Below are 12,609 nucleotides of genomic sequence, written 5' to 3' on the forward strand. Positions count from 1 at the left end.
AATATTCTTAATACAAATGTCTAAGACAAATGTCAAAGAGAATAACAACACAGAGTTGAACGAACCCTCCTATCGGCTACACTCTGACTATTCCCAGCCTCATCCATTTCAACCTGGTAATGCACTGATTTCAGGTTGGAGCCTGCTACGTTATGCAGAGTCCGGACAAGGTGAAGTCAGAGACAGAGAAAATATAAAGAGACAAAGACAAAAACATGTTCCACCAGTGAAGTCTGAGAACCCAACTATCACCCTGATTACCGCTGTACCCCCCCTTCTATCCGAGAGCAAAAGCAAACCTGATGCTGATTTCTACATCAAACAAGCGGTGGAACAGGCATGTCTGTCGGATGATGAAAGGTGGCAGCTCTCCCAGATGTTGGACATGAACAGTGAGGTCTGTACTCTTACACTCGGCCGTACAACCGTCTTCAAAAACAAAATCTATACCCGGCATGAGGTCCCCATTAAGCAGCGTCCTTACAAGCTGTCCCCCACCAAACTGGAAATTCTCAATGAACAGCTCAAAAGCATGTTGGAGAATGGAATTGTGGAACCTTCGTTTTCTGGATGGGCTTCTCCGGTTGTCCCAATTCCTAAGAAAGATGGTGGATATCGATTCTGTGTGGACTACAGGAAGCCGAATGCCATAACAGAAAGCGATGCCTACCCTCTACCAAACATAAATGACATACTGGAATCTCTGGCAGGAGCATCCATCTTTAGTAATCTGGATCTGAACAGTGGCTATTGGAAGGTGTCAATGGATCCCGCTAGTCAGGACAAGACTGCCTTTGTCACGCCTGCTGGTTTGTACTCCTTCAAAGTCATGCCTTTTGGTTTGAAGAATGCTCCAGCAACCTTCCAACGGTTGATGGAGACTGTCCTGGGAGATTTGAGGGGTAGAAATGGTCTTGTGTATCTGGATGACATCATAATCTACTCCTCCTCTGTCGCGGATCATCTGCAAGACATTCAGTCCGTCTTTGACAGACTTAAGGCTGCAGGTTTGACCTTGAACTTGAAGTGTCGTTTCTGTCTGCCAGAACTCAAGTTCCTTGGTCATGTGGTTAATGCTGAAGGTATTCATGCAGATCCAGCCAAAGTTGCAGCCGTGCAGGAATTCCCAATTCCCACATACCTCAAGGCTGTTCCGCGGTTTCTGGGTATGGCTGGATGGTACCACAGGTTTGTGCCTGATTTTTCAAAGGTAGCTGAACCCCTCAACCACCTTAAGAAGAAAGATGTGAAATTCCAATGGACCCCTGCATGCCAAGGTGCATTTGAAGCACTCAAAAACAGTCTAATTACTCCTCCAGTGCTTGGACATCCTAACCTGAATGCTCATTTCATTGTGTACATGGATGCAAGTCAAACAGGCCTTGGAGCAGTCTTGGCTCAACAAACAGGACTTGGAACAGAAGAAGTTCTTGCCTATGCAAGTCGCACCCTTAATTCAGCCGAGAGGAATTATTCAACGACTGAAAGGGAGTGCCTCGCTGTGGTCTGAGCTTTGGAGAAATGGAGCTACTACTTGGAGGCAAAGATCTTCACCGTTGTCACAGACCATGCTGCTCTGCAGTGGGTTCTGGCATCAGGCAAGACCAACAGCCGTCTTATTCGCTGGTCTATCAGACTGCAGAAGTTTGACTTCAACATTGAGTATCGCAAAGGAAAACTGAACGTTGTACCAGATGCCCTTTCTCGGATTACAGAGACTGCCAATGTTTGTCCTCCCTTGTGCAGTACTTATACTACCGCTAAATGTCTGGATGATGAGTGTATGGAGAGCACAGCAGACGGATGCTGCCATCATGGCGATCCACAAGAGTCTGTCTGAAGAAGACTCCAAGAGTCGCTTCAATGACAAGTATAGCATAATTCAGGATAAAGTGTATCGAAAAACTCCAAGAGGAGATAGAATACACAGCACCCATTATTGCGTCTTCATTCCCTCTACATTGTGTGACCAGATAATCCAAGTTTATCATGCCAATCCCATGAGTGGCCATCTTGGAGTTTTTAAAACTTATCGAAGACTACAAGAGGTGGTTTACTGGCCAGGTATGTGGGTTGATACCCGGAAGTTTGTACAGCAGTGTGAAGTCTGCCAGAAATACAAACCAGACATTGGCAGACCTGCCGGGAAAATGCAGCAGACCGTGGTGAACCATCCAAATGAAATGTTGGGAATTGACCTCATCGGACCTTTTCCTCCCAGCCGGGGGACACGGAATTAATTTTTATTGGTGGTAGTGGACTACTACACACACTGGATGGAGTTGTTTCCCCTCCGCAAAGCCACTGCATCAGCCATTGCTCTAATTCCGCGAAGGGAGGTTTTTACCAGATTCGGAATTCCCGACCAAATCCTCTCTGACGGAGGTCCGCAGTTCATATCAGGAATATACAAAGAGCTCTGTACCTACTGGGGTGTAATTGCCAAGCTGACCACAGCCTACCATCCTCAGACCAACCTGACCGAGAGGGTAAACCGAACCCTGAAGGGGATGATTGCTTCATTCGTGGGGGATTAGCACACAAGGTGGGATCAGCATCTTCCAGAATTTCGCTTTGCACTGAACTCTGCCGTGCAGGAGACTTCTGGGGTCACTCCCGCCAAACTCCACCTGGGAAGACCACTAAAAGGTCCGATGGACAGGGTCTTGCAAAGTTCGAATGTTTCACCTGACTGCCCAGCGTTTGATGCCGTACAACACCAACATACCTTGCTAGCCAGAGTGGAGGCCAGCAAAACCAAAGCCAAACAATGACAGCTGAGAAACTATGACAAACATAGACGAGACGTGTGTTTTCCACCCCAGTCTCGTGTCTGGGTACGTTCACATCATCTGTCAAAGGCATCTAAGAAGTTCACTGCCAAGCTAGCTTCGAGATGGAAAGGTCCATACCGTGTAGTGCAGCAGTTGGGACCAGTGAACTACTTGGTCTGTTTGGAGGACACTGGGGAAGATGTCAGGACAGTGCATGTTGTTGACCTAAAGCCCTGCTACCCTATGGCAGAAGAGCTGGATCGCAGGCAAAAGCAACATCTGCAGGACCTCTTCGTGGAGGACTCTGATGATGAGGACTTCCCTGGTTTTGTGTAGCAGGAACATGAACCTGTCAAAGCCTGCGTCTTCTCTGTTTCTACAGGCTTTGTTTTTTCATGGGGGGAGGAGTGTGGTGAAATCTGCTCGGAGCCTTCACCGTGCGCTGCCACTTTAAGAGCGCATGAGCAGTAAGGAAGGAGGAAATAAAGAGAGCTCGTTCAGCTCTTTGGGGAGGGGCTCTTGGGTGGCGCGACAGTTTGATTGTGTGTGCTGTGCTGCAGAAGTTTTGTTTTCAGCGTTTGTAGTTTATAAAGTATTTAACTCAATCATCTGTGTGATCACTTTAGTTCGTGGTTGTTTTTGTTTGGGACCGCGCCCATTATGGATCGCATGGATTAGTAGCAACATTGTTGAGAAGCTTTAACATACAAACCATCGGACAGTCAGACAGTACACCGGCAGGCCTGAAGACCACAGGTAAGATTTCTCTTTTTCTCTCTCTTTCTCTTCCCTCTCGTTCCAGTGCTTTACCCTGCAACAGACTCTATTTTTCAAATGCTCTTCCCATTGAAGTTCATTAGAGCTGGACTATTATTGCCCTGCCAGAAGTATTTGGATGGACATTTTAGTTAAAAGGGAGGTTGCTTGCAAGTTGTGTATTGTTATGTGAACTGTATTGAGGTGAGGTGTACTAATGGCATGTGGCCGAGAAGACTGTGGACATTTTTAAGGCCTTTGTTGTGTCGATGAACACCCCCCACATTCATACCCTCTGCACTCATCCACTAGAAAATAATACAGATTATTGCAAATCCTCTGACTGGGTTCGTTCTTGTATGAAGTTGCTGTTAAATTGCTCTGCCATTATTAGTATTATTGTATGGGGTATTCTTGTTGGGGTTACCCCTGTGCTGTGATGTGGGTTTTATATGGTGTGTATTCTCTTTTCTCTCCACTGGCTATCTGGTAAACAGGCTACACTCTAGGCAGTCTCTTCTGCTGATGTGTGTGGGTCTGGTAGTGGTACTCTCTCTATTCTACTCTTTTCCTTTCGGCATGGTTAATACCTGCCTGGCGCCCGAACAAAATCTTTCTTTACCCCTCTCTAATAAATACCGCTACAACCTAATGTCTCTAGTCTTTCTAGTGTGGGTGATCAGGCCTCATCAGAATGTCAGAACAGAGGTCAGAGGTCAGTCAACCCTATTAAGTGAGTGTTTCTTTCCCTGTACCTCAGACATTATTTAAAGATATTTCAAACATTTCAAATATTTTGTGTATCGGGTTTACATTGGGGTTTTCAGTACATTTCTCATCAAGAGAATTTACATGTGTGCAACAGACACTTCAAAATGTTTATTTGTGTGCCCTTTAAGTTGCATCCTTTCTAACCTATGAAAAAAAAAAACTAAATCCAAAATAAAAAGACCCACCACAATAAATCAGTATTGACACCACTAACAAATATTCATAACATGTAAAAACAAACAAAATGGCCAGGCCTTACTTAATTTGGGAGCTCCCTTAACAACCGGATCCCGGTACCTTTATAATAACTGTTCTCTCAAGGCCTCAGAAAGCATTGCAAGGGGAGAGAGAGAGTCATTGATAAACATGTAAAAAAAATGTTCCATCAGTCCTGGAAGAAGGAAAATAAATATGTGCTTAGTTTTCACATCTTAATCAGTCCTAAAAATTCTTAATCTTAATTAAGTTTACTGCACCTTGGGAAGGAAGTCTTGATAAAACCATACGTATACAGAATTATACTTCAGAAACAGATTAAACAGTGTTCCGTCAAGTGGAATTGGCACCCTCTAAAGTAAACAATCCCTAAGCCCCTCTCTTGTAATCTTATAATTTTGACCTGTTGCATTGACATATGTCCCTGTATAGATTGTCCCATCAACTAGTCAAAATATTCAACCTGTTCTTTAACAAATCTGCTAGAACCTTCAAAAGGTTGGTGCTGGCTTATCAACTCAGTATTTGGTACTTAAAACATTTACTTGGATCTACTTTAATTCTGGACACAGTTCTACGTAATGGAAACAGATTGTTTTAGGTGACATTACCTTCTTACTTAAATCACTGGTGCTTACCCAAACTATAGAATTGAGTAATAATAATTTGAAAATGTCAAAAACGTTTCTTACCCTTATTATTCATACCTCTGTCTCAAATTTCCCCACTGTCTCCCTTACAGCCTGTTTGAGTTCACTGAGTACTGGCTGCTATCTATTGTTCCGCAGTAAACTTATCTTTAACTTAAACACCAGATGGCGGGCTCTAAGTTAATATCAGTCCCAATGCTCAATCCCTCTGTTCATCATGTGACCTTGTATTGAAATATATACTTCTTCAAATTGCTAAGATAGAACTCAAATAATGCAATATCTAAAAGCCACTATAAGGGCACAAGGCGAGACCCAAATGCAGACGCACGCAGGAGGCAGATGGCTGAGCTCCGATATTTATTATACCAAAAGGGGTAGGCAAAAGGCAGGTTGGGGACAGGCGAGGGTTCATAAACCAGGTCAGAGTCCAAACAGTACAAGGGGACAGGCAGGCTCGAGGTCAGAACAGGCAGAGTGGTCAGGCAGGCGGATTCGGCGTCAGGACAGGCAAGGGTCAAAACCAGGAGGGCTAGGAAAAAACAGAGACTGGGAAAAATAGGAGCTAGGAGAAATGCTGCTTGACTTGGCAAAACAAGACGAACTGGCACAGAGAGACAGGAAACAGGGATAAATACACCAGGGACTAAAGAGGAAAACAGGAGACACCTGGAGGTGGTTGAAGACAGTCACAAAGACAGGTGAAACAGATCAGGGCGTGACAGCCACTAATATTACCATTCACTTTGTTGCTTTCACTAGTCTCAATCTGTTTCCTTCAACTAGGACTCCCTTCTTCCCAATAGGAAGACCTTCTCAATCACTACTGCTAATACACTTGGATCACTCTCAAACAATGTTCTCCTTTTTTCCTGATCGCAAGGTTTATAAACAAAACAAACATGTTAACATTCTCCATATTGGAAGGCATTGTTTTCATTTTAGTCTACCCTAACAATGTTACTCAATATATTTATTACCAATTTCTGTTGGATATTCACTTTCTGCTTCACACTTATTAAATGTCTATTTTAAGATTAATATGTAATGCTCTGAATTTATAAAATGCTTTGACCAATTCATAAGGGAAGAGAAACTTTGGACGGAACTTCCTTTTTTAAGGTAGACTAGAGTCTCTTTCTGGGATCAATATTCACAATAACTGGGCAGGCACTGTCTATCAGTCCTCTATAGATGGTGTGCTCTTTCCTAAGTCTCTACCTAGTAAGTTAAACTCTTGTAACGCATTATACATACTTAATACCTTTTACACCACTTACGTACATCTACGTGTAGCTGTATATTGTATATTATTATGATTTTTAGTGTGTTAGATGAAGATCAGATCAAACTTTATGACCAATTTATGCAGAAATCCAGGTAATTCCAAAGGGTTCATACTTTTTCTTGACACTGTATATAATAACACCCCATGCTCAAACACCTTGTGCTATTTATTACCAGTGGCTGCAGACCACATTTACACTTCTTCAATAAATGCTTTCCATGGTACCGTTACTCGCCCTCGCTCGAGTCTTCTCACCATATGACTAGTGAATAGCCTTCTCTCTATAAGACTATGGGTACCTTTTATGCGTTTACTCACCTCATTTTATTGGTTTGATCATTTATTTGATAAAAAATCATTTAAATTGACTTACTGAAATCAGTTGCCGTCTCTCAATTGTTCCCGGATGATGTGTCTCCTACAGGGCAGCTCACTGTAAGGGTCTGGTCTGGGGGGGTCCGCGTCCACTTTTGGTCAGACAGGAATTTCCCTCACGCTTCATAAAATGAACTCACAACTATTGAACTGTTAGTCAACTGTCTTAGTGGACTGTGCCACCAATTAGTAATAGTAATTAGGAAAACATATAAGTTAACCTGACCACCATTGTCATCTATCTATTGTTATGATGTAACGTAAACTAACTCACTTCTGTACATCGTGCTGGTCCGTACAATTGACCTTATTTTAGCGCCCAAAAAACGTAATACTTCCAGATCAACTGTACTATCAATACCATTGTAAAGCACAATTTCTCCCCTTTCCAACAAAATCAATGATACCTTCATGATGCCCATCTCTGCATGATTCAAGAAGGCAATGAGCTCCGTCGGGTCTTTTTAAAAATGGCGGGTGGGGAAGCTAAACCTATTGCGTGATAGTGAGAAAGAGATGTCGTATGGGGAAATAACTTTTTTCACTCTCTGTCCAACTTGTCACCTTATCGCCTCTAGAATGTAAATACAACACCATAAAGAGTTTATAGAATGTGTCATTACATACCTATTTGAAGTGTTGTGTTGAATTTGAATCTGGTTTTTAGGGTGGTGCTAAAGTGATCTTAATAAGTAAACAGCGACTTTTGAGAGCCATGACAGCTTGCAGTGATGATGCAAAAAATGACTAGGTTTCCCCCTTACCCTGTCCTTGTCCCTTTCTTGTTTTTAAACGGTGAGAGAAGTGTTACACCTGGTGGAGAGAGGCTGTAAGACAGAATTAGTTGCTTTATGCGTGCTGTATGTTACACCGTGACACGTCACGATGTAACGTACGGCGTCGGAGGGCTCTTTTTTGTAAACTTTTCTCCAATACTATAGAGCCATTACAATGTCAATCAATGCTTGAATAGAAACGTAGTTCATACCCCAGAGTTTGATGTCAACACAGTCACTACAGTCCCATTAGTTTTCTTTGCAGCCTCGTTTGAATGTTGCGGTTGCGCACATTTATACGGCATGGGGTTAGCTTACGTTAGCTACAAATATAAACATATAATCCTCATAGTCTACATGTTTTTCTTTATAAAAGCACAGATTTGTATGAAACGGTAAGCAAAAACATTGAATTTGGTCATATGCGGAAATGTGTCTTACTGCCTTTTGTGTAATGTCAGTAGTCTAATCAAGGAAGTATCATGCAAAATTTATTGGCACACTCCATTTACCAAGACCATAGAGCTCACCAGCTTGTATATTTTGAGCCTAGGTTTAGGACTACAAGTTAAGACCAGAGGATTCTAATGCCCCATAACTCTTTGCAATTCATGGAACCAGCGTTGCTAGTTAGCAACGCCGCTAGTAGTTATCAATGGAGCTGGTCTCATGAATTTGTAACGCTTCCGCATGGAATTACGGTGCATTCGTAAATTCGCTCTGGCTATCTACTCCGATTTCAGAGCACTCTCATCTGAGTGTTGAATATGACCGGTGTCAGTAAACGTTGGGGAAAAGTGTAATTAAATTGTTGCCAGCAGCACGGTTACAGTCGCCAATGCTCTGGATAACATGAAAACAGCCTAACCAGCTCTTCAAGGGTGAGTAAAATGGTAAGAGTGAGGTGTTCTCCCATTTGTGTCTGGAAGTAGCTAGCAAGCTAGCCAACGTTAGCCAGTTACCTTGTGTGCTTGACTGCCGTTGTGAGGTCAGGACGCTCGGATCAACCCTACCCCTCGGCCAGAACGTCCAGTGTATGCTCCGAGGTAATGTATTGATGCTCGAGTACCAAATCAAATGTCTTTTATTTGTTTTTTTTATACTTATGATTCTTATTTATGTATACAGTTGAAGTCGGAAGTTTACATACACCTTGGGCAAATATTTTTAAACTCAGTTTCACAATTCCTGACATTTTAATCTAAGTAAAAAGTTCCTGTCTTAGGTCAGCTAGGATCACCACTTTATTTTAAGAATGTGAAATGTCAGAATAATAGTAGAGAGAATGATTTATTTCAGCTTTTATTTCTTTCATCACATTCCCAGTGGGTCAGGAGTTTACATACACTCAATTAGTATTTGGTAGCATTGCCTTTAAATGGTTTAACTTGGGTCAAACATTTTGGGTAGCCTTCCACAAGCTTCCCATAATAAGATGGGTGAATTTTGGCCCATTCCTCCTGACAGAGCTGGTGTAATTGGGTCAGGTTTGTAGGCCTCCTTGCTTGCACACGCTTTTTCAGTTCTGCCCACATATTTTCTATAGGATGGAGGTCAGGGCTTTGTGATGGCCACTCCAATACCTTGACTTTGTTGTCCTTAAGCCATTTTGCCACAACTTTGGATGTATGCTTGGGGTCACTGTCCATTTGGAAGACCCATTTGCGTCCAAGCTTTAACTTTCTGACTGATGTCTTGAGATTCAAAATATCCACATCGTTTTCGTCCCTCATGATGCCATCAATTTTGTGAAGTGCACCAGTCCCTCCTGCAGCAAAGCACCCCCACAACATGATGCTGCCACCCCCGTATCTTTGTTTCATCAGAACAGAGGACATTTCTCCTAAAAGTACAATCTTTGTCCCCATGTGCAGTTGCAAACCGTATTCTGGCTTTTTTTGTGGCGGTTTTGGAGCAGTGGCTTCTTCCTTGCTGAGCAGCCTTTCAGGTTATGTCGATATAGGACTTGTTTTACTGTGGATATAGATTTTTTTGTACCTGTTTTTTCCAGCATCTTCACAAGGTTCTTTGCTGTTGTTCTGGGATTGATTTGCACTTTTCGCGCCAAAGTACATTAATCTCTAGGAGACATAAGGCGTCTCCTTCCTGAGCGGTATGACTGCTGCTTGGTCCCATGGTGTTTATACTTGCGTGCTATTGTTTGTACAGATGAACGTGGTACCTTCAGGTGTTTGGAAATTTCTCCCAAGGATGAACCAGACTTGTGGAGGTCTACCATTTTTTTATTTGGATTTTCCAATGATGTCAAGCAAAAAGGCACTGAGTGTGAAGGTAGACCTTGAAATACATCCACAGGTATGCCTCCAATTGACTCAAATTAAGTAAATCAGAAGCTTCTAAACCCATGACATCATTTTCTGGAATTTTCCAAGCTGTTTAAAGGCACAGTCAACTTAGTGTATGTAAACTTCTGATCCACTGGAATTGTGATACAGTGAATTATAAGTGAAATGATCTGTCTGTAAACAGTTGTTGGAAAAATGTCTTGTGTCATGCACAAAGTAGATGTCCTAACTGACTTGCCAAAACTATAGTTTGTTAACAAGAAATGTGTTGAGTGGTTGAGTTTTAATGACTCCAACATAAGTGTACGTAAACTTATGTTTCAACTGTATATTTTTTTATTTATATAGTTTTAAATGTTATGATTATTTATTTGTGTTCCAAATGTCTGAATAAAAATTACAGTTAGGGCAGATTGGTGCTTTCCTTTGGGGGGGGGGCTGCTCATCAGCTTTGTCCATCGAACCATGGTGGAGTTAGTGCCTACAAAAATATACCATTACTATTTCTATCTATATTGCTAAACGCTGTCACCTGCTTTTATAGTACGCCTTGAGGTCGTACCGCCCAGCGCATCTAGAAGGAAGTATATTTCATACCGAACCCCTCGCTTGAGATGACCTAGTGGCACCTTCTCAAGAGGCTTGAACGTTTGCTGCGTTGCGGAAGGGTTTGTACTGATCGAGCTGTTTCCCCAAAACCTTCCCATAAGTTCTTGAACAGACTGAGGTCTGTTTGATCCTGTTTGGTGGGTGTGGCAAGGTGTTCTTTGAAACAATGAGTGGCTTATATAAAGGGCAGTGGCGATGCTGACAGCGTTCCCAAAACCACAACCCAACCCAACATTCCAGAAAATAAAAAACTAATGAACGCAGCCAAGGTGCCTCTATTTCGCAATTTCAGTGGTAGAGTTGAACTGCTAGAGACAAATGTACAGATTTACTACTGAAATACAAAAATATATCACTTTTGTAACAAACTATCAAAATGAAGACCAAAACAGACATGTATGACTATAACTAAATATCTGGTCTTCAATTAACCTTTTTTTTCCCATGAAAGTTAATCTTTAACATCTAAAAGTCAAACAGGCTGACTACACCACTCGCGTCGCGGCAGGGTTTACAGTCAATCACGGATTACAAAAAGAAAACCAGCCCTGTCGCGGGCCAGGATGTCTTGCTCCCAGACAGACTAAACAACTTCTTTGCTCGCTTTGAGGACAATACAGTGCCACTGACATGGCCCGCTACCAAAACCTGCGGACTATGCTTCACTGCAGCCGAGTAAAACATATAAACGTGTTAACCCTCGCAAGGCTGCAGGCCCAGACGGCATCCCCAGCCGCGTCCTCAGAGCATGCGCAGACCAGCTGGCTGGTGTGTTTACTGACATTTTCAATTCATCCTTATCTCAGTTTGCTGTTCCCACATGCTTCAAGAGGGCCACCATTGTTCCTGTTCCCAAGAAAGCTAAGGTAACTGAGCTAAACGACTACCGCCCCGTGGCACTCACTTCCATCATCATGAAGTGCTTTGAGAGACTAGTCAAGGACCATATCACCTCCACCTTACCTGACACCCTAGACCCACTACCGCCCCAATAGGTCCACAGACGACGCAATCGCAACCACACTGCACACTGCCCTAACCCATCTTGACAAGAAGTACACCTATGTGAGAATGCTGTTCGTCGACTACAGCTCAGCATTTAACACCATAGTACCCTCCAAACTCGTCATCAAGCTCAAGACCCTGGGTCTCGACCCCGCCCTGTTCAACTGGGTACTGGACTTCCTGATGGGCCGCCCCCAGGTGGTTAGGGTAGGTAACAACATCTCCACCCCGCTGATCCTCAACACCGGGGCCCCACAAGGGTGTGTTCTGAGCCCTCTCCTGTACTCCCTGTTCACCTACGACTGCGTGGCCACGCACGCCTCCAACTCCATCATCAAGTTTGGAGACGACACCACAGTGGTAAGCTTGATTACCAACAACGATGAGACAGACCTACAGGGAGAAGGTGAGGTCCCTCGGAGTGTGGTGTCAGGAAAATAACCTCACACTCAACGCCAACAAAACAAAGGAGATGATCGTGGACTTCAGGAAACAGCAGAGGGAGCAACCCCCTATCCACATCGACGGGACAGTAGTGGAGAGGGTAGTAAATTTTAAGTTCCTCTGCGTACGCATCATGGACAAACTGAATTGGTTCACCCACACAGACAGCGTGGTGAGGAAGGCGCAGCAGCGCCTCTTCAACCTCAATTCATAAGGGAAGAGAAACTTTGGAGGGAACTTCCTTTTTTAAGGTAGACTAGAGTCTCTTTCTGGGATCAATATTCACAATAACTGGGCAGGCACTGTCTATCAGTCCTCTATAGATGGTGTGCTCTTTCCTAAGTCTCTACCTAGTAAGTTAAACTCTTGTAACGCATTTTACATACTTAATACCTTTTACACCACTTACGTACATCTACGTGTAGCTGTATATTGTATATTATTATGATTTTTAGTGTGTTAGATGAAGATCAGATCAAACCATTTATCCGGAGGCTGCATTCATTGTAGCTGGGGATTTTAAGAAGGCTAATCTGAAAACAAGGCTCCCTAAATTTTATCAGCATATCGATTGCGCAACCAGGGGTGGAAAGACCTTGGATCATTGTTACTCTAACTTCCGCGACGCATATAAGGCCC

Source organism: Oncorhynchus mykiss, chromosome 17 (assembly GCF_013265735.2).
Source record: "Oncorhynchus mykiss isolate Arlee chromosome 17, USDA_OmykA_1.1, whole genome shotgun sequence".
Taxonomy (NCBI): Eukaryota; Metazoa; Chordata; class Actinopteri; order Salmoniformes; family Salmonidae; genus Oncorhynchus; species Oncorhynchus mykiss.